Source organism: Xenopus laevis, chromosome 8L, assembly GCF_017654675.1.
Source record: "Xenopus laevis strain J_2021 chromosome 8L, Xenopus_laevis_v10.1, whole genome shotgun sequence".
In the NCBI taxonomy this organism is placed as follows: domain Eukaryota; kingdom Metazoa; phylum Chordata; class Amphibia; order Anura; family Pipidae; genus Xenopus; species Xenopus laevis.
Genome location: NC_054385.1, coordinates 124089073 through 124111681, shown reverse-complemented (window position 1 = coordinate 124111681; position 22609 = coordinate 124089073). Strand labels below are relative to the sequence as shown.

Here is a 22609-nt window from a genome sequence, read left to right as displayed (position 1 = left end):
TAGCCTTCCCTTATCACTTCCTGTCCTGCCACAGCAGATTGTAGTCTCCTGTTAGAGACCGTGAGGAGTGAAAATGAAAATGGCTTCCCTCTAAGTGCCAAGAACCAACAGGCATCTCAGGTTCTGTTTTATATCGGCATTTGTGTAGTAGCTTAACCTTTATCTCTAGTGTTAGGGTAATCCCATGCTAATCTTTTTTTTGGATAGTTAAATCCCATTAGAGGAAGGGGAAAGGGCAACTGCCCTTTTAGTATTAACTGTACCTGGTCTAAAGGTGCTGGGTGCTTAATGGGAACTAGGCAGGGATTAATCTCCGTCAGTACTTCTTGTTCAAACTGAGTGCCATGTGATGCCTGTGCCACCAGCTTGATTGCCACCTGACAGTACCAAGAGACACAGAATACGTGGCAGGTGCACTTCGATACATTTATAACAATGTAAGATAAGCAAAGATACAATTGTAACTACTGTATTTAAGATGAGCAGGTCTCTTGGGAGAAATGAGACTCGGCTTAATTGCAATTCACCCTCATTCAAACTTTCGATAGCCTGCCAAATGTTGTAAAATGGATGTGCTATTTAGGGGGTGTGGCCATAAAATGGGCATGGTCAAAATGTCACCCCTCTATGCTCAGTAAATCTTTTTGTCCCTCTTTCTATTTTCCAAATGGTATGCAGGCAGCTCAGTTTCAAGCCCCGATTATTGCTATAAAGTGAGAGCCAACAATGTACTTGGGGAGGCTGCCAACCAAAAGATGGCTTTATATGGGAGAGTATAACGTTACTAATACAGGGCACTCAGTCTCCTCTACCTATGGACAATGGAAATGCTTCTGGGCAACTGGTCATTTCTGTTTTAAAGACACATGACAATTCCTCTGTCCCATCTTGGAGATGGTTCCTAGATATTGTGGTGACTATGGACCCCAAAACAGTGGCATGTACTGCTGTGGAAACACCTTTTTCTAATCCTAACCTTCTACTAGCTGTAGGTCTGCCAGTTGAGAGGGCTATGGTGGGTGTCCTTATACCATTAAGTCTTGAACAAATCACTCTTATTAAAGGGGTGGTTCGCCATTCTAAGCAACTTTTCAATTGGTCTGTTATTTTTTACAGTTTTTTAATAATTTGCCTTTTGCTTCTGACTCTCTCCAGCTTTCAAAAGGGGGCCACTGACCCCATTTAAATGGGGAGTGTGCCAAGGGAAACACATTCAGGCTCCGACTGGGAATCTGTGGCTGCTGTAAGTTGCCTAAGTCACTATTTAGTGGGCTGCTAGGGGCTGTTTGGGCCTCTGTGGACTTGAAATGCCAGGGCTTATTTTGAATCCCAGTCCAGACCTGAACACATGTAAAGGTGGCCATACACTTTAAGATCTGCTCGTATGGCAAGGTCGCCAACTGAGTGGATCTTAACCTGATCGAGGTGGAGGACCCGTCGGCAGCCCCAACATATGGGCAGATAAGCTGCAGAATCAGTCTGAAGGACCGGGTATGACCACCTTTAGGGCCCTTAATCACAGGCGTTTGAAGCTGCACCTCCCTGCGTTCCGGTTTGATGCGTTCAGCCGCAGGGGAGCCCAGGAGTAGACGCGCTGAAATCTTTTCAATGTGGCTGTACTCACAAGGATGCATGTAAGTGCCGAACGCAGGTAAAATGCAACATGTTGCGTCCCAACCTGCATTCGTCGCTTACTCCTGCGCTCCCCTGTGGCTGAACGCATCAAACTGGAACGCAGGGGAGCGCAGCTTTAAATGCCTGTGAGTAAGGGCCCTTAGTGTATGTGCTGCCTTCTGATAAAAGGGGTCCCAGTATCCTATTGCTACGGTCTGCTATGTTTAACAAGAAGGTGCGAGTATGTGAGACAGATGTGGCTATCGCTTTACGCTTGGGCAGAAGGGTTCCAGGAGATAAGTCACGTTTGTTTGCTATAATCACCACTGGTTTCTTTTGCTTATCATGGGAATAGATTTGCCCCAATTATCTGTGGTTTGTCACTGTGAAAAGTCACAGGCACAAGTGGGCTTTTACCCTAATGCCGTCATTATCTGGGCTGTCCAGGTTGCCGTCAGAAACGTGAATTTTTGTTTAGGTGGTTCCATGCAAGGAGGACAATGCCGATGTGGGCTTTAAGGTGACCATAGATGTTACAGTTACAATCTTTCCAAGAAAGATCATTTGCTTCAATGCACACGCGTAGAGCTGAGTCGTCCGATACACAGAGAGAAACAATAGAATTCTACCTGTATCTGACGATTCAGCATTAACAATAGACGATGTTCGGGTCCCTTCAAAGGCTCCAATCAAAATTCCAACTGGCCTGATCGATGAGCCGACATCCAAGTCTGCTGATAACGGTCGGCTTGTTTCCTACCATACACACACTGAATATTGTAAGAAAATTTGTTTCATATGATATTATTGGTGCATCCATGGCCATCTTTATTCCCTCTGAGAGGTGTAATGTAGAGTCCTGAAAAGAACTAATTTATAAGACCCGAACCCGCAGCCCGCGACCCGAACCACAACCCGCATGTTTACCCACTTTGATCCTCTACCAGACCCGCAACGGCCTCATCTGCAACCCGCCGACCATCCAACAGGAAGTGATGGTGCTGCAAACCGGAAGTGACATCATCATTAGTGGGTCGGGACAGAAACAAGTTTTTTAAAACTTTAAAAGGAGTAAAATATAGACAATATTACATAAAATTAGAAATTTAGATGAGACCCGCAACCTGACCCGCAACTCCGCAGACCCACAGGTATACCTGCACCTGAAAATCATCCCCTCATTCTGCAGGGTGCCCCCTTTTTTTGCGGGTAACCCGCGGGTACCCTCGGACTCTAGTGTAATGGGTTATTTATTTTGCCCCATATCACACTAACAAGTAACAATTAGTCCCAGATGCAGCCAGAGCGTTTTGTGTCTCCCATCAGGGATGTTATCTGTCCCTATCTGAATGAAATGCTGCCTGGTGTTGGCTCTATCAGGAAGGCTAGTGACTGTTTACATTAGATGACCTCCAGGCACCAGCGTGTGGGGCACAATTTAAATGGACAGCTCTGACATGGGGTGGAGAAGAATCAGATACTGTCGTCCTGATGGGTGGCAAGCATCTCTGCTATCTGGAAAACTCACCAAATATACAATAGTAAATGTGTTGCTGAGAAAGGCCAAGCTTGGTGGGGCAATCAGGTTGGTACCTAAGCTAGTGACACGGGCAGCCAATCAAAAATACAAGCTGGGGTATAAATGTAAATCCATGCGGCCCCCTGTATAATACGCCTGTGACAAAATAAGATTTCTTAGGGGTGGGATCCATTATCCGGAAACCCATTATCCAGAAAGTTCGGAATTATGTAAAGGCCGTCTCCCTTAGACTCCATTTTATTCAAATAATCCAAGTTTTGAAAAATGATTTCCTTTTTTCTCTGTAAGAATAAACAGTAGCTTGTACTTGATCTCAACTAAGATACGAATAAATGGGTTCTTCACCTTTAAGTTAACCTTTAGTATGATGTAGAAGGAGATATTCTGAGACAATTTGTAATTGGTTTTTATTTTTTATTTTTTTTATTATTTATTTAGCTTTTTATTCAGCGATTTCAGCAATATGGTTGCCAGCGTCAAAATGAACCTAGCAACCATGCACTGATTTGAATATGAATAAGAGAGACCTAAATAGTAAGATGAGTAATAAAAAGTAGCAACAACAATACGTTTGTAGCCTTACAGAGTTTTTTTTAGATGTGGTCAGTGACCCCATTTGATTGTTGGAAAGAGTCTGAAGAAGAAGGCAAATAATTCAGATACTATAAAAAAATAAATAATGAAGACCAATTGAAAAGTTGCTTATAATTGCATGTTCTATAACATACTAAAAGTTAACTTTAAGGTGGGCCACCCCTTTAATCCTTATTGGAGGCAAAATCAGCCTATTGGGTTTATTTAATATTTACACGATTTTCTAGTAGACTTAAAGTATTAAGATCCAAATTACGAAAAGATCCATTATCCGGAATACCCCAGGTCCCGAGCATTCCGGATACCAGGTACCTGTAATACGTTTTTTTAAGTAAATGTGATCACTGGTAAACAGGTGGGCAGCTCTCAGCATGGAGTAAGTGAATTGCTCGCACCCTCCTCTCTATCATCTTCCTTGTAATCGGAGGTAATTGTATTTAAAGCGGTATTACATTCTTTTCTTTTCCCTCCGGATATAGAAAGGTTCAAATTGTCACAAGTCACTCAACATACACACCAGTGGATCAGGGAAGGCTCAGCTATAGCTGTCAACAGAGGCAGTCAGTAGCAGAGCTTCCACTCGCACACCAAGGGCTTCCATCGTACATAGTAAGTTAGGTTGAAAAAAGACATCCGTCAAGTTCAACCTTTTTAAGAGGTGCTTCACCTTTAGTATGTTATAGAATGTCCAATTCTAAGAAACTTTTCAATTGGTCTTCATTATCTATTTTTTTTTATAGTTTCTAAATTATTTGGCTTCTTCTTCTGACCCTTTCCAGCTTTCAAATGAGGGTCACTGACCCCATCTAAAAACAAAAGTTCTGTAAAGCTACACATTTATTGTTATTGCTACTTTTTATTACTCATCTTTCTTTTTCAGACCCTCTCCTATTCATATTCCAGTCTCTTATTCACATCAATGCATGGTTGCTATGGTAATTTGGACCCTAGCCACCAGATTGCTGAAATCACAAACTGGAGAGCTGCTGAATCAAAAAACTAAATAAGTCAAAAACCACAAATAATAAAAAATGAAAACCAATTGAAAATTGTCTCAGAAATATCTCTCTCTACATTATACTAAAAGTTAACTCAAAGTTGGACAACCCCTTTAAGTCTATATATAACCTGCCTAACTGCCAGTTGATCCAGAGGAAGGTGAAAACCCATCTGAAGCCTCTCCAATTTGCCTCAGAGGGGGAAATATTCCTTCCTGACTCCAAAATGGCAATGGGACCAGTCCCTGGATCAACTTGTACTATGAGCTATTTCCCATATCCCTGTATTCCCTCACTTGCTAAACACCATCCAACCCCTTCTTATACCTATCTAATGTATCAGCCTGTACCACTGATTCAGGGAGACAGTTCCACATCTTCACAGCTCTCACTGTAACAAACCCCTTCCTACTCTGCTATAGTTAAATTTCCCCTTTAAATCCATTTTCCTATTCTTGATACTTCCACAAAGCTCAGTCTGTACTTTCTGGCGTTCCCCATAGCCCCATGCTCTACATTGGAAGCCCAACCGAGCCGGCCGTCACATCCATCTGTAAACTTGTCACTAGGTTCGGGGGGTTTAAATCCCCAAATGTACATCGCTGCAAAGTAGGTCGCTGTGGTTTAGAAGCGCACGACTGTGTGAGCAGAATCCAACCTTTTAAATATGTTCGACTTTTCTGTAAGGTGCGTATCCATGGGCAGGGGTTTACAGTTATTTATTTGCAACTGGGGGGCTCTAGCTGGAGGGGGACTTCAAGGTACAGGTGCCTGTCTTTAAAGGGGTGGTTCACCTTTCAGTTCATTTTTAGTATGTTACAGAATGGCCAATTCTAATCAACTTTTCAATTGGTCTTCATTATATATTTTTTATAGTTTTTAAATTATTTGCCTTTTTCTTCTGATTCTTTCGAGCTTTCAAATAGGGGTCACTGTCCCCATCTATAAAAATGCTCACAAGGCTACAAATGTATTGTTATTGTTAATTTTTATTACTCATCTTTCTATTCAATCTCTCTCCTATTCACATTCCAGTCTCTTATTCAAATCAATGCATGGTTGCTAATGTAATTGGGACCCTTAGCAACCTGACTGCTAAGATAGCAAACTGGAGAGCAGCTGAATAAAAAGCTAAATAACTCAAAACCAGAAATAATAAAAGATGAAAACCAATTGCAAATCGTCTCAGAATATCAATCTCTACATCATACTAAAAGTTAATTTAAAGGTGGTGCCCACAGTCACAAGCAGCACAGTGTGAGGGCCCCTTTAAGGGTTGGTTCACCTTTAAGTTTACTTTTAGTATGTTATAGAATGTCCAATTCTAAGAAACTTTTCAATCTATTTTTTTTATAGTTTCTAAATTATTTGGCTTCTTCTTCTGACCCTTTCCAGCTTTCATATGGGTGTCACCGACCCCATCTTAAAACAAATACTCTGTAAGGCTATATATTTATTGTTATTGCTACTTTTTATCTCATCTTTCTTTTCAGACCATCTCCTATTCATATTCCAGTCTCTTATTCAGATCAGTGCATGGTTGCTAGGGTGATTTGGATCCTAGCAACCAGATTGCTAAAATTGCAAACTGCGGAATAAAAAGCTAAAGAAGTCAAAAACCACAAATATTAAAAAAAAAAAACAATTGTAGATTGTCTCAGAATATCACTCTCTACATCATACTGAAAGTTAACTCAAAATGGATAACCCCTTTAACTATTGGACAATGTATATAGTGTTAATGCATGAGTTGTGAATGTGGAACAGTGTGTATATAGTAATTATCATACCGCACACATAACTTGTACCCATTCAGTGTGCATTTCTGTGTCCAAACCTCCCACCGTCCACATGTATACCGCTTCACTATATATTATGCCAGTCGCATGGCTGTCTCATAGGCCACCCGAGAATCCCGTGAAATGTAACGCCGGCCAGTAGGAGAGAAAAGCCATTTATCACTTGGGCACTTTCAAAGGCATAAGGATCCCTTGCTCATGTCCTAGTGCACCTCCTCCTCTAATGAGCAGGGGTAATGCAGACAGCTGGAGAAGTGTCAGCATGCAGAGGGGCTTCTGGGGAGGGGATGAATCCAACCCACCCAAAACATTTCTGAACTTCAGAACTACATAGGTGAATCTTCTCTATAGATAGACTTAAGGTGGCCATACACGGGCCGATAAAAGCTGCCTACAGACCGAGTCGGCAGCTTATTGGCCCGTGTATGGGGGCCCCCGACGGGCTTCCCCTATGGAGATTTTGCTGAAAGTCAGGCAGATCTCGATCAGATGGAACTAAAAATCCCGTCGGATCGCAGCCGCATCTGTTCGTTGATGCGGTCCCACGATCTGACCGCCTGTTCCGGTTCGTTAGGATCTGATCGTTGGGCCCTAGGGCCCACGATCGGATCAGCCCGATATTGCCCACCTCAAGGTGGGCATATCGGAGAGAGATCCGCTAGTTTGGCGACATCGCCAAACAAGCGGATCGCTCCGTTTATGGCCACCTTTAGACGTTTAAAAATCAGTTACTAGGATATAATCCTTAAAGCCATAAAGCAGGACAGGACTGCTGCTTACAATTGGGATCAGATAGGATCTGTGCAGCCACTGGGACAGAATGCTCTGTTATACAGATAGCTAGAATCTCAGCTGCCATAAAGCAGGACAGGACTGCTGCTTACAATGGGGATCAGATAGGATCGGTGCAGTCACTGGGACAGAATGCTCTGTTATACAGATAGCTAGAATCTCAGCCATAAAGCAGGACAGGACTGCTGCTTACAATGGGGATCAGATAGGATCTGTACAGCCACTGGGACAGAATGTTCTGTTATACAGATAGCTAGAATCTCAGCTGCCATAAAGCAGGACAGGACTGCTGCTTACAATGGAGATCAGATAGGATCTGTGCAGCCACTGGGACAGAATGCTCTGTTATACAGATAGCTAGAATCTCAGCTGCCATAAAGCAGGACAGGACTGCTGCTTACAATGGGGATCAGATAGGATCTGTGCAGCCACTGGGACAGAATGCTCTGTTATACAGATAGCTAGAATCTCAGCTGCCATAAAGCAGGACAGGACTGCTGCTTACAGGGACATCAGTAGGCTCAAACATCTTTCAGCTGGTGTACTTTGCATGTGCCTTTACACAGTGGGGAAAGTATCATGAATTACTGGGCTGTCCAGTAAAGCAATAAAATCTAGCAGCACTCCGATATGTGATTCAATTGTTTATTCGTGCCATTAGCAAAGCGACGTTTCGGGCTATTCCAGACGTTTTTCTGGGCTGTCCAGTGTTACCATGGGCTAATTGGCTACCTTCATGGTTGTGGGTCAGAGGGAACGATGAAAGATCTATGTACCTGCAACAGAATCTTTTTAGACTCCCTTTGAGTAGATTATTATTTTTGCACATATTAAATGTTCACATTAAGGGACCCACCCACAGCAACCCCTGGGCTTACTTTCTCTGTTATTAAGCCACTGAGTGCCCTGTGGGCTCTCATACTGGATTTGGGCCATAAAAATTCCTTGCCCCAAGGCTTCAAGCTGATCAGCCCTGTATTAATGGGACATTCTTCCAGCTAATTATAAATGGGACAATGGAATCTGTGTATTGCATGTTACTGCTTTGCACCTCCATCCCTGAGTTCAAAGGGTCTTGCCTGGTGACAAACCTCAGAGCATTTTGTATTGTAGTTTGTCCACTGTTTGCTACATAGGATTCCAAACGTATTTTATTATCTCCACACATTGCTGTATGGCAGCTTCCATGCACTTTAATAAATGCAAATTATCACATAAACCTCTTCTTATATGATTTAATGGTTGTTTACAGTGAGATAAAGGGAATCTTACATTATTAATAGGGCATATTGGTTAAGGTAAGGGCCTAGCTCTCGGTACAGATATATCATTGGCACTGAATTAACTTGTGTTTTATTTAAGTTCGGTGCTAAATGAGGAAGTTCTTGTCAATCAGGACTTTAACACTTTAACGCTCCCACCCCCGGGGTCATTATCATAGTGGCCATAAAAGCTGGAGGGAAGGGAAGTGTGAAACCTTATTGATCTATTCCATGTAGGGCCAATATATAGTGAATAAAGTACCCCCTCTTGTAAAATATAAGGATATTATAATTAACGAGGGGTTCCATGACCATATAAAAACACAAGGTACCGGGGGTACTTTATTTATTATAATACAAATGTTAGTGAGTCATGTGACAGAAATGACATCACTAAGCTCCAGTTATAACCGATGACATCACTAAGAACAATTTACAAGGATATAATTTACAGGATATTCATGGCTCTTGTGTATTATATAGAGTACAAAGGATAATATATACTGAGTGTTTGGTACTATTATTTATATAAAGTAGGATGGTTCTTGCTGCTGTTTGTTCTACTGCTCTCTCTGGGGCCCCTTATCTGTCTGTCAGATTGATGGATAATAAAGATATACAGATAAACAATGTCTTATCTGCTTGCTTAATTGTTTATCATATTCTATTATTCACACACAGTTCTTTTAAGGAGCCTGTGCCCCAAAGAGCTTACAGTCTAATGGAATCCTGAGTCAGCAATACAAGACAGCCAAAGTTTAACTTTAGGCAAAGTCCCTGTGGCCCCTTTAAGTATGTACCCTTAAAGGGGTTGTTCACCTTTGGGTTAACTTTTAGTATGATGTAGAGAGTGATATTCTGAGACAATTTGCAATTGGTTTTCATTTTTTATTATTTGTGGTTTTTGAGTTATTTAGCATATATTTGGCAGCTCTCCAGTTTGCGATTTCAGCCATCTTGTTGCTAGGGTCCAAATTACCCTAGCAAACATGCATTGATAGGAATAAGAGACTGGAATTTTAATAGCAGAGGGCCAGAATAGAAAGATGAGTAATTAAAAAGCAGCAATAGCAATACATTTGTAGCCTTCACAAACAAGGAAAAGTTGTGCTCACCACTCATTTTTAAAAACCATTAGGGGGGGCGGTGCAATGAGGCTGTGACCACATTTGTAGCCTTACAGAGCATTTGTTTTTAGATGGGTCAGTGACTTCTGTTTGAAAGCTGGAAAGAGTCAAAAGTAAAAAGCAAATAATTAGAAATGTATAAAAAATAAGACCGTTGAAAAGTTGCTTCGAATTGGCCATTCTATAACATACCAAAAGGTGAACCGCTCCTTTAATCCTTATTGGAGGCAAAACCAGCCTATTGGGTATATTCAATATCTACATGATTTTCTAGTAGCCTTAAAGTTTTAAGATCCAAATTACGGAAAGATCCATTATCCCTTTAAATCAGTCGTCGGGCAGATGGCTGCAGGTTTCTTTCGTGCTTTTAATTAAAAGAGCTTACAATCTAGGTGCACTCACGGAGATCTGGATTAGTCCAGGGGCACCAAGTGGGGGTTGAATGCCCATCTTAGGGTGATTTCTAAGGCACTTCTGCCTAAATTTAAGGAAGAAGAAGGGGAGGGGGGTTAGAAAGGGACCAGTTAAAGTCACACTACAAAGGAAGCAACTCAGCGGCTTCTTTCAACAGCTGTTTTCAGGCAGGAGCCATCCCCTCCTTCTCCCTCTCCCCCAGCGAGCCCATACCCTCCTCTCACTCACACAGGCGACCCCCTCCTCATCCTCACATCTGTCACTGCCCTTTACCCGCTGACAGCACTCAGGACAAGCACACGAGAGAGGGAGTGTGAGAGAGAGTGTGTGAGGGACCTGCTAGGGACTAGGGACAGTTGTTGTTTGCTGTCTGGGAGGAGAGGAGTATATACCAGAGGCTTTTTCTCAGTGCGGCCACTTCCCAGAGGAGACAGAGAGTCCAGGAAGGACAGTGGCCGAGGCTTCCTGCTTGTAAGTACAATATACTTTTTCCTGTACTCACCACAAACTGCAGCCTTTATTATACACACCACCACAACAACAGGCTTAATGCTCTTGTCATTAACCTCGCTACAAAGATTGTGTGCGCTCTCCTTATAAGGCATGGCTTATGGTATATGGATCCGGGAGCTAGCGTGGTATACACCTCTCATATACCTACTCCCTGCTAGACAGGCCTGGCAACACACCGTACAGCACCACAAGCTGCCTTTATAATCTTTTTATAAGCTACTAGTAACCTTTACACTGCCAGCTTGGCTTATACAGCTATAGGATCCATTATCTGGAAACCGATTACAGCAGAACCCACGTTTTTCAGGGGAAAAAATGATGTAAAATCTGGGAAAATGGTAAAATCAGGGAAATGTGTTAAAGTAACTTTTTTTCTTCAAGTACTGAAAGGATATAAGCACAGGAGTCAGTTTTACTTTGAGATACAATATTTAGTGTGTTAATAACAAGGGTTAATAATGTTACACTATGAGAGGCATGAGCAAGACTCTCTGTCAGTCACATACACAACCTAAAGCAATAAGTGATTGGTGCAGGACTGTGTAAGGGGCAGACTCATTGCAATTGACCATTTACAGGCAAAATATACATCTTCTTAGTATTTTAAACCTCTTTATTTCACAAATAAATTCATAGAGAAAAAAAAAAAGTTTTGGGTTGTACGAGGATAAAATCCTGGAGAACATAAATTAAAGGAGTGGTTCACCTTTAGGGTAACTTTATATATGTTATAGAATGGCTAATTCTAAGAAACTTTTCAATTGGTCATTATTTATTTTTATAGTTTTTTCATTATTTGTCTGTTTCTTTTGACTCTTTCCAGCTTTCAAATGGGGGGTCACTGACCTCTTCTAAAAACAAATGCTCTGTGAGGCTACAAATGTTTTACTATTGGTACTTTTTATTCCTCATCTTTCTATTCAGCCCTCTCCTATTCATATTCCAGTCTCTTATTCAAATCAATGCATGGTTGCTAGGGTAATTTGGAGCCTAGAGAACGCATGGCTGAAATTGCAAACTGGAGAGCTGCTGAATAAAAAGCTGAATAACTCAAAAAACACAAATAATAAAAAATGAAAACCAATTGCAAATTTTTACAGAATATCACTCTCTACATCATACTAAAAGTTATCTCAAAGGTGAACAACCCCTTTAAAATCAGGGAAATTCACCCATTGAAATGCATTATAAATTGGAGGGACCACTCAAAAAAAGTAAAATGTGGGAAAACCTAACATCAGGGGATTTAAAATCGAGGTTTCACTGTTTTCAGTAAGGCAGTCTCTCCCATAGAATCAATTTTATCAAACTAATCCAAATTTTTTAAAAAATGTACCAGTACTATTCAAGTACAGTATTATTGATTCCCTATCGTTTGTACCTCTAATTACTATTCCTCCGGGGCACTGACTTGTAAGGGCATATTGGCATTTTGTCAATATTTATTAATTGTAGGTAGAGCCGATATCAATGTGCAGGCAGCAAAACTACATATGAAGGCATCCAAGTGGCCGTAAGCCTAAGTAGCAAATTAACAGTACAGGCATGGGATCCATTATCCAGAAAGCTCCAAATTACAGAAAGACCATCTCCCATATCTTTCATTTTTATCCAGATAATCCAGATTTTTAAAATTTATTTCCTTTTTCTAAGATATAATTACAGTACAGGCATGGGATCCGCTATCCAGAAAGCTACAAATTACAGAAAGGCCGTGTCTCATAGACTTCATTTTATCCAAATAATCCAAATTTTTAAGAACGATTTCCTTTTTCTGTGTAATAATAAAACAGTAGCTTCTACTTGATCCCAACTAAGATATAATTAATCCTTATTGGAAGAAAAACCAGCCTATTGAGTTTATTTAATGTTTACACGATTTTCTAGTAGACTTAAGGTATGAAGATCCAAATTACAGTAAGATCTATTGTCCGGAAAACCCCAGGTTGCGAGCATTCTGGATAACCGGTCCCATACCCGTACCGCTGTGGGATCCATCATCCAGAAAAGTATTGGAAATCCATTTTTTTTATAATATTTGCAAAAGTAATGGATACCTTTTATTTTAAACATATTTCAATATTTTACAGTTGTGGGTACACTATCCTCTATATTGGTCTGACCATTCTCCATATGGTCTTGTATAACTATACCCATAAATGACTTCTACATCTCAGCAAGATTATACTCCATGCCAGCATTCTAATTAGACACATTCATTTGTATATAGATGCCACCTATTTATAATTCCCTGTTAGCATATACCTGTGCCGTTTCCCCCTTACAGAAATATGAGAATGGGTTATTAGAGTGCAGCTGATATCACTGTTTGTGGATCGGGCTTGAGACTCTGCTTCACTGGTTGGATTATACTTAACTGGTGACTAGTGAATATTTTGGGGGGTTGTTGTTCACTATCAGCAAATAGGCTACACTTTGGGGGTTTTGAAAGTTGTTGGGGGTTGTTATTGGCCTGTAGCTGGAGGTCTGCAAGTACAGGAATGCTGGAGCGAGAAGTTTTAGATTGGATACAGGCCTGGGATCTATTATCCAGAATGGTTAAGACCTGGGGTTTTTCCGGATATGGGAAAATCATTTCACAAATTAACCCAATAATATGGTTTTGCCACCAATATGGCTTCATGCAGCTTAGGTCCCATCCAGTACAGTTGTAGAAGTATGGGACCTGTTATCCAGAGAGCTCGGGACCTGGGGTTTTCCAGATAACTTATCTTTTAGTAATTTCGATCTTTATTCCTTAAGTCTACTAGAAAATCATGGAAACATTAAATAAACCCAATAGGCTGGTTTTGCTTCCAATAAGGATTAATTATATCTTAGTTGGGATCAAGGACAAGCTACTGTTTTATTATTACACAGAAAAAAGGAATCATTTTTAAAAATCTGGATTATTTGGATAAAATGAAGTCTATGGGAGCCGGCCTTTCTGTAATTTGGAGCTTTCTGGATAACGGCTCCCATGCCTGTACTGTTAGTTTGCTGCTAAAGGTGGCCATAGATGTAACAATTACGATCTTTCTAGGAAAAGATCTTTCCAAGAAAGATAGTTTGTTCCAATACACACGTGTAGAACTGAATAGTCAGATATACAGATAGAAACAATAGAATTCTACTTGTATCTGATGATTCAGCACTAACAATGGTCCCTTCTAGAGATGTGCGGGCCGATCTGAGGCCCGTGTGTTTACCCGTGGGTCGGGCAGGCTCGGGCCGACCCCTAGACAAAATGCGTGGCGCCAGAATTTATAGACTTCTGCCTGCCCTGCCCCTTTTGTGAAGTCACTGCGTTGGCGGGCGCGGGTCTATAAATAAAGGGGAGTAGCGGGCCCTGGTCAAATGCGGGTACGGAGCAGGCAGGTTAGGGTCGGGTGCGGGTCAAGAAATTCTCAACCCGCACATCACTAGTCCCTTCAAAGGCGCACAATCAAAATTTTCCGTCCAGCCTGTTTGACGAAGCGACTGATATCCAAGTCTTCTGCCGATATCAGTCGGCTCATTTTCCACCATACACGCACCGAATATCGTACGAAAATTTGTTTAGTACGATATTATCTGTACATCTATGGCCACCTTTAGGTTTACGGCCACTTGGATCCCTTCATATGTAGTTTTGCTGCCTGCACATTGATATCGGCTCTACCTACAATTAATAAATATTGACAAAATGCCATTTAAATCTTATTTGGCATCAAGCACAAGCTACTGTTTTATTGCTACAGAGAAAAAGGGAAATCATTCTTAAAAAATTGGATTATAATGGAGTTTATGGGAGACGGCCTTTTCGTAATTTGTAGCTTTCTGGATGATGGGTTTCCAGATAACGGATCCCATACCTGTAGTGTAATTTTGCTGTCATTTCTGCATAGCAACATAGTAGCAGGGGTTGATCTATTGCTCAAGTGCCCTTTGGGCACATAGCTTAGTTTGCTGCCAGTCAGAGAAGAATGTGGAAAATTCCATGTTGCAGGTTGTGCCACAATGAGTTCAATACCTATAAGGTACCAAAACCTTCTAGATGATGTTTTGTTACATAGAAATGGCTCTGTTGGGCCCATGCTGAGATGTATAGATTTCCTTGCAGCGAATCTACACCGAGCACCTACACGGAACCATCAGAGAGCGACGTCTCTGTAAATGCATTTCCTTTATATTCTGTGGTTAATGTGTGAGATTCTGTTTGTGATGTGGACTATTAGTCAGAAGCCTGTATGTGCATCACAAGTGCAGGAAGGGTCGCACCTATACGGACTTTCATACTTACAGAAACGTATTATCTGTGTCCGTTCACTAACGGCCTCATCTATAGGGCCCTTGTTAGGTCTGACTCCAAGCTTGGCCTCACCTGATTAGCACTAATACTAATAAAGTACTGAATTATTGATTCCCTATATAAGCTACAGGCGCTAGTAACCGTTACACTGCTAGGCAGGCCCCAGACTTGGGTTATACAGGTATAGGATCCATTATCTGGAAACCCATTATTCAGAAAGCTCCAAATTACAGAAAGGCTGTCTCCCATAGACCCAATTTTATCCAACTAATCCAAGTTTTTTAAAAATGTACCAGTACCTTTTTAACGATTCCCTAAACTCTCCTAGCGGTTGTACCTCTAATTACTATTCCTCCGGGGCACTGACTTGTAGGGCACATATATAATATTTATTAATTGGTGGTTAATGTAGAGCCGATATCTATGTGCAGACGGGAAAACTACATATGAAGGGATCCAAATGGCTGTAAGCCTAAGTAGCAAATTAACAGTACAGGCATGGGATCTGTTATCCAGAAAGCTCTAAATTACAGAAAGACCAGCTTCCATAGACTCCATTTTATCCAAATAATCTAGATTTTTAAAAAATAATTACCATTTTCTCGATAATAATAAAACAGTAGCTTGTACTTGATCCCAACTAAGATATAATGAATCCTTATTGGAAGCAAAACCAACCTATTATTTAAAAAGGTGGTTCAACTTTTAAGTAGAATGGTCAGTTCTAAGCACATTTTCAATTGGTTAACTTAATTTTTTTATAGTTTTTTAATTATTAGCCTTTTTCTTCTGACTCTTTGCAGCTTTGAAAATAGTGGTCACTGACCCCATCTTAAAACAAATGCTCTATAAGGCTACAAATTTATTGTTGCTACTTTTTATTTCCCATCTTTCTATTCAGTCCCTCTCCTATTCATATTCCAGTCTCTAATTCAAATCAATGCATGGTTGCTAGGGGAATTTGGACCCAAGCAACCAGATTGCTGAAACTGCAAACTGGGGAGCTGCTGAATAAAAATCTAAATAACTTAAAAAACACATAATAAAAAATTAAAACCAACTGCAAATCATCTCAGAATACCACTCTCTACATCATACGAAAATGTAACTCGAAGCTGAACAACCCCTTTAATGTTTGCATGATTTTTTAGTAGACTTAAGGTATGAAGATCCAAATAACAGAAAGATCCATTGTCCAGAAAACCCCAGGTCCCGAGCATTCTGTGTAACAGGTCCCATACCTGTACAATGTGGATCTATTATCCAGAAGGCAGTCAAGTATTGGATGTACATAAAAAAAAACTTTAAACATAATATATAATGCAAAAGCCATGGATACCTTTTATTTTAAATATATTTTAATATTTTAGTGGCTGTAAACCCAAGTAGCATATTTACAGTACATGCATAGGATCTGTTATCTGGAAACCTGTTATCCAGAAAGCTCCAAATTACAGAAAGGCTGTCTCCCGTAGACTTCATTTTATCCCGATAATACAAATTTTTAAGAATGATTTCCTTTTTCTCTGTGATAATAAAACAGTAGCTTAATCCCAACTAATTAATCCTTATTGGCAGCAAAACCAGCCTATTGAGTTTATTTAATGATTACATGATTTTCTAGTAGATTTAAGGTATGAAGATCCAAATTACGGAAAGATCCATTATCCGCAAAACCCAAGGTCTCAAGCTTTCTAGACCTTTTATAACAGGCTACATACCTGAATTACTTTGTTTCTTCATCGTGTTTACCCAAGTAGTGATCCAGGCTGCAGGTGACACTTTTTGGGCCATAACTGGTTCTAGAGAGGTGGTATGTGTATTTACATGTGGTCATTAGATCCGAAATACCCCCACATAAAAATACCACTACTAGTAAAACCCCCACATAAAAATACCACTACTAGTAAACCCCCCACATAAAAATACTCCTACTAATAAACCCCACATAAAAAATACTCCTACTAGTAAACCCCCACATAAAAATACTCCTACTAGTAAACCCCCCACATAAAAATACTCCTAATCGTAAACCCCCACATAAAAATACTCCTACTAGTAAATCCCCACATATATATATACACTCCAAGAGTAAACCCCCACATAAAAATACTCCTACTAGTAAAACCCCACATAAAAATACTCCAAATCGTAAACCCCCACATAAAAATACTCCTACTAGTAAATCCCCACATAAAAATACTCCTACGAGTAAACCTCCACATAAAAATACTCCTACTAATAAAGCTGGAGTAGGAAATGATGATATTTTTGTTCTCCTTTTGGCTTGATAAATACCTTCCCTTGTTTCCTATAGATAAAGGTGTGTCTTTGTAGCTCATATGAGTTAAAACTCCCAGCACTGGCTTGCAAAGGCTGCTGGGATTTGCAAAGATTTGCAGATGTGTTATTGACGTTCCCTAGTTAAAGAGCTGTTTATTTGACACATAGCCGGGAAACTACAATTAGCAATTGTCCGTGGAACCCCCCCCACTGTGTAGCTGCAAGCCAATTAGCATTATCAGTCCTCTCTTCTTTGTAAGTATTTCTTTCCCTTTAATATTTCCACTTCCTTTTTTCTATTCAAGGGGCTTGGCCCATCCATTACCAGAACTCAATGTGGTCAAGGAATGTATTTTGGGGAGTTGCTGAACAGGCCTCTGTACAGGCATATTATATAGTACATCAAGGTTAATCTTTTGCCCAGGTTATCTCTTCTTAACTTTTAGCTGATCCAGAGGAAAGTTAAAAAAAAAAACTCCTGAAAATGGGTAAAATTCCTTTCTGCAGTGGACTCTGTATGAAGAGTATTAATGAGTACAACCTTGTATCAGGTCACTTGCTATAAGGGCATCCATCCCTTACTTGAAAAATCTAATCTTTTGCCGGAATTTAAAGGGCAATACACTGCCAAATGAATTCCTGTAAATCTTGTCCTTTTATGGTGCGACCGTCCTTATCTCCCATTCCTCTCGCTCTGTATCGGTGGCCGGTGCACTGCTCTCATGTCCCTGGAAAGGAAAGGGTTAACACTGAAATCCACAGAGCACAGTTAAATAGACAGGTTGTGTGTTTTTTTGCAAGTTTTTTTTTTTTTCACGAGCGGTGACCGACAGCAGCTGAAATGCAGCTGTCCCCTTGTATTTCAACTGTCCCACACACTCAGTGTGGCTGTAACAGAGAGCAGTGCTTTTCGTGGGATCCGATCTCTCGGCCCTGGTAAACACAAACTGGCACAAGGTAAAGCGCTACTGTTCCTTTAATAATCACTGCAGAATTCCTGCTACTTTCTCTACAGATATAGACTTGTGTGTGTGTTGTCCAAAGAGCTTTCAATCACTTTTGTTGCCTAAGCTGGAGGCAGTGGCCTTCAAAGGGTGTTTGTAACAAAGTGTAACCTGCGCTACTCTATATGTGTTATTGATTGAATTCTTTTGTTTTCTGGGGACCCTGGGTCTGTTACTTTTCTGTAAGGAGAGGTCTTATATGTGCCGATGCTCTGTATATAGGACTGCTGTTGGAGTTCAGCTTTTCGAAAACCATGCTGAGCACACTGGGATATTCCGCCTGCCCCCCCCTACAGCAGTTGCTCAGGTACAACTCCCTGCACCTTCAAAAAAGCCTCATATTAAAGGGGAACTATCATGAAAATGAAAAATGTAATATAAGCTTTATCATACTGAAATAAGAGACTTTCTAAATACAATCAATTAAAAATTCTGCATTGTTTCTGAAATAATCAAGTTTATCTTCACTATTCCTCTCTCAGCATCCGTGTCTCTTCATTCTGTCTTCATGCAGCAGTTGGGTGTCAGATATTCATCGACAGTTAGATCCAATATATCTTATATATAACTGCTGCATGAAGACAGAATGAAGAGAAACAGATGCTGAGAGAGGAATAGTGAAGATAAACTTAATTTTTTTCAGAAACAATGTAGATTTTTTAATTGATTGTATTTAGAAAGTTTCTTACTTCAGTATGATGAAGCTTATATTAAATTTTCATTTTCGCAATAGTTCCCCTTTAACACCCCCCAGTCTTCTAGCCGTCCCTTTATCTCGATCAGGGAAATCTACTTGGTGGTAGATTTATTGTAATGAAAATTCTTATATAGACCTGGCTAATGGGATTTTTCAGGCGCAGTGAGTTGTGTTGCCCACAGAGCTTGCTATCTAGTTTTGGATGCCAGGCGAAAAGAGATGTATTAGAGCTCACTCTATTAAAATCACCAGACATCATGTCTCTCTACATGCAGAATTTGTGCAAAACGCAGTTATTTTGTTAGATTTTGTTAGTACCGGAATCAGTTATTTGAGTGAGCTCTAATTCATCTGTAGGAAAGGAATCCCCCTATAAGATATATTGGATCTAACTGTCAATGAATATCTGACACCCGACTGCTGCATGAAGACAGAATGAAGAGAAACAGATGCTGAGAGAGGAATAGTGAAGATAAACTTAATTATTTCAGAAACGATGTAGATCTTTTAATTGATTGTACAGATGCATGCTGGGCAATCCCATAATGCAGTGGGGAGAGAGCACTTTGAGTGTAACATGTGCATGGCTTTGGGAAGTTATTGTCAGAAGTGTGACACCTCCCTGTGTGTGTGTGTCAGACTGGCATCTCCGTGGTTACTATACCGGGCAAGTGGCACATCTCCCGTGTCAGCCTCTGGCCACACAAACAAGAGGCCACTTCTTCAGTCGGCTTGAGTTTTTCTCTGGATCAGCGATCTGCACATGCTGAGACAGCAAAGCCGCTCAGAGCCTCTCGTTGTGTGTGTGTGTGTGTGAGACAGCAAATACATGAGACGTGTGCCAGCCAATGCTTATACACGGCCACTTTCACCCACCGCTGGAGCTGCTCATGCCCAATTCTACTGTGCCATGCCTGGACTTTTACTCAACCCACACTTAAAGGGAAAAATCACCTGCAACTGCTCAGTAAAATACACTAATTCTTTGTGTAGCACCCCAATTGCCAGGGTCACAGACCACCAGTTATTTATATATATATATATAATTTTTTTTTTTTTTTTGAAAAAAGTGACTCTCACTAAAACTTGTGTAAAAGAGGCCATTTATTATCAAGTGTACGGTGTCAGGCGCAGGACAAATGGGCCCTTATCAATGTCATCCTGGAAACGGTCGCTGAGAAGTCAGACAAAAGCCGTCATTTGGTCGGAGGTATTTAGCAGCTGTTATCTCATCTGAACAAAACGAACACTCACAGACTTGGAACTCTGGGGAACCTGCTCCCCACGTGTGCCTCACATACCCCAGCATGCTAGTGCCCATGTCTGTTACTGGAGTAAAATAACTGTAGGGACCAGCTAGCTGGCATGTTATACAGGTATGGGACTTGTTCTCCAGAATGCTCGGGACCTGAGGTTTTCCGGATAATGGATCTTTTCATAATTTCAATCTTCATACCTTAGATCTACTAGAAAATCATGTAAACATGAAATAAACCCAATAGGCTGGCTTTGCATCCAGTAAGGATTAATTATACAGGTATGGGATCCATTATCCAGAATCCCATTATCCAGAAAGCTCAGAATTACGGAAAGGCCGTCTTTCATTGACTCCATTTCATCCAAATAATCTAATTTTTTAAAAATAATTTCCCTTTTCTGTGTAATAATAAAACAGTAGCTTGTACTTGATCCCAACTAAGATATAATTAATCCTTATTGGAAGCAAACCCAGCCTATTGGGTTTATTTAATGTTTATATGATTTTCTAGTAGAATTAAGATATGAAGATCTAAATAACAGATCCGTTTTCCAGAAAACCCCAGGTCCAGAGCATTCTTGATAACCGTTATGGGACCTTCATTTGGATCAAGTATAAGTTACAAAAAAAATTGGATTATTTGGATAAAATGAAGTCAATGGGAGGCTGTCTTTCTGTAATTTGGAGCTTTGTGGATAACGGGTTTCTGGATTATGGATCCCATACCTGTATAGAATTTAGGATGAATAAATGCAGGTTTGTTTTTTTCTGGAGAAGACCTTATTGCACATTTCTTGCTCCGGTGCTTGTATTCTGCTGACCTGGATGGGAAAAAGGGGAAAAATAACTTGGTCCCACTTCAAGGATTTCAAACCTAGCCTTGTGTGGTGAACTGTAACTCCCAGAATCATTGGCAAGCCATTCACAGACTGGGAATTATTAGTTGGACAATTCCTAAAAGGTGGAAGATTTGGTGGTCGGATAATTTTACTCGTTATGGGGCTGAAGCCCCTTCATTTGTTCAGTTCTGTACATACCAGTCAACGTGTAGGTGTTTTAAGAAGGCGATGGCCAGGATTGAGTTCACCTGCGTAAATGACTTTCCCAGCTGGATCCTTATTTTAATTGAATGCGTGCCGCCATGTTTTGTCCCTTTGAGTAGGAATTCACGAGCTCAGTCATATTTATCTTCTTTCCTAATTGCACATTTTTATTGCAGGAATAATATCGTTACTATGAACTGAAAATGATATTTCTAAAATGCGGGACACCATTGTAAAGCAAGCGGGCGTCTGTATCTCGGGTTTTTATCCGCAATCTGCAGAAATCTAGGTCAGGAACATAATTTCTCCCCTCCGGGGGGTTTGCTAGAATCAGACCTCAATTTTTCTTTCGTGTCTCGGTAGGATTGTGCTTAGATTGTGCCGTCCCCTCCTAGGAGCTAATTGAGATGAGCGATGGAGGCTGGTACTGGAACACCTGGCCACATGAAATATATCTGTGCCAGCCTCTAGAACCTCTGCCCTTACACAGCTGAGACCCTACTCTGGAGATCCCCAAATTCATTCATTAATGTTTTTAAAGGTGGACAGGGCAGAAAGCACCCCCCAGAAACCATAGGCATCTTTGGGGGGAACATGTACATAAAATTAGAAAGGACATAGTTTAATACAGTTCAATATTTTCACTATATACATCAGGAACCTGCGTTGTTGCCTCTTCAACATCCTTCAACTCGAACAAGGATGAAGAGAAATGTCTGAGTTGAAATTGAAGCTATATAAAAGAATAATAGCAAAAAAGAATAATAGCCTCGCCATCAGCCTGCCTCATGCTTACCAGTTAATTTAAAGATGAACTTTCCCTTTAAATATATATTTAAGGGGTTGCTGTGCACCTTTGAGTTAACTTTTAGTGTTATTTAGAAAGCAATATTTTGACACAATTTGCTTTAATTTTTTATTATTGGTGCTTTTATTCAGCAGCTCTCCTGTTTGCAATTTCAGCAACCTGGCAACCATGCACTGATTTGAATAAGAGACTGGAATATGAATAGGAGAGAGACTGAAGAGAAAGATGAGAAATAGGAAATAGCAATAACAGTACATTTGTAGACTTACAAAGCATTTGCTTTTTTTAAATTGGGTCAGTGACCCCCATTCAAAAGCTAAAAAATAATTAAAAAAAAAACTATATATATATATAAAAAAAAAAAAGAATAAGCATCAGTGGAAAAGTTGCTTATAAGTGGCCATTCTATAATATTCTAAAAGCTAACTTAAAGGTGAACTACCCCAATAATAAACACGAGTAATGGTGGCCATAGACGCACAGATCCTATTGTATGAATCAAGGATTCGTACGGTTTTCGGATTGTGTGTAGTGAGTGGCGACTTCTTTCGTCCGGCGGAGATCGGTCGTTT

At 40.4% G+C, this 22609-nt stretch overlaps 1 protein-coding gene across 5 annotated transcripts in view; it reads left to right on the top strand.

Moving 5' to 3' along the window:
• Positions 1 to 22609, top strand: part of mef2d.L (myocyte enhancer factor 2D L homeolog) — a 157939-nt gene that overhangs the window by 60098 nt on the left and 75232 nt on the right. The window contains 1 exon segment of one of the 5 annotated variants that reach the window (NM_001096493.1): positions 10454 to 10611. The exons of the other annotated variants lie outside the window; for them this stretch is intronic. The gene's annotated coding sequence lies outside the window, so the exon portion shown is untranslated. 5 annotated transcript variants of the gene reach the window in all.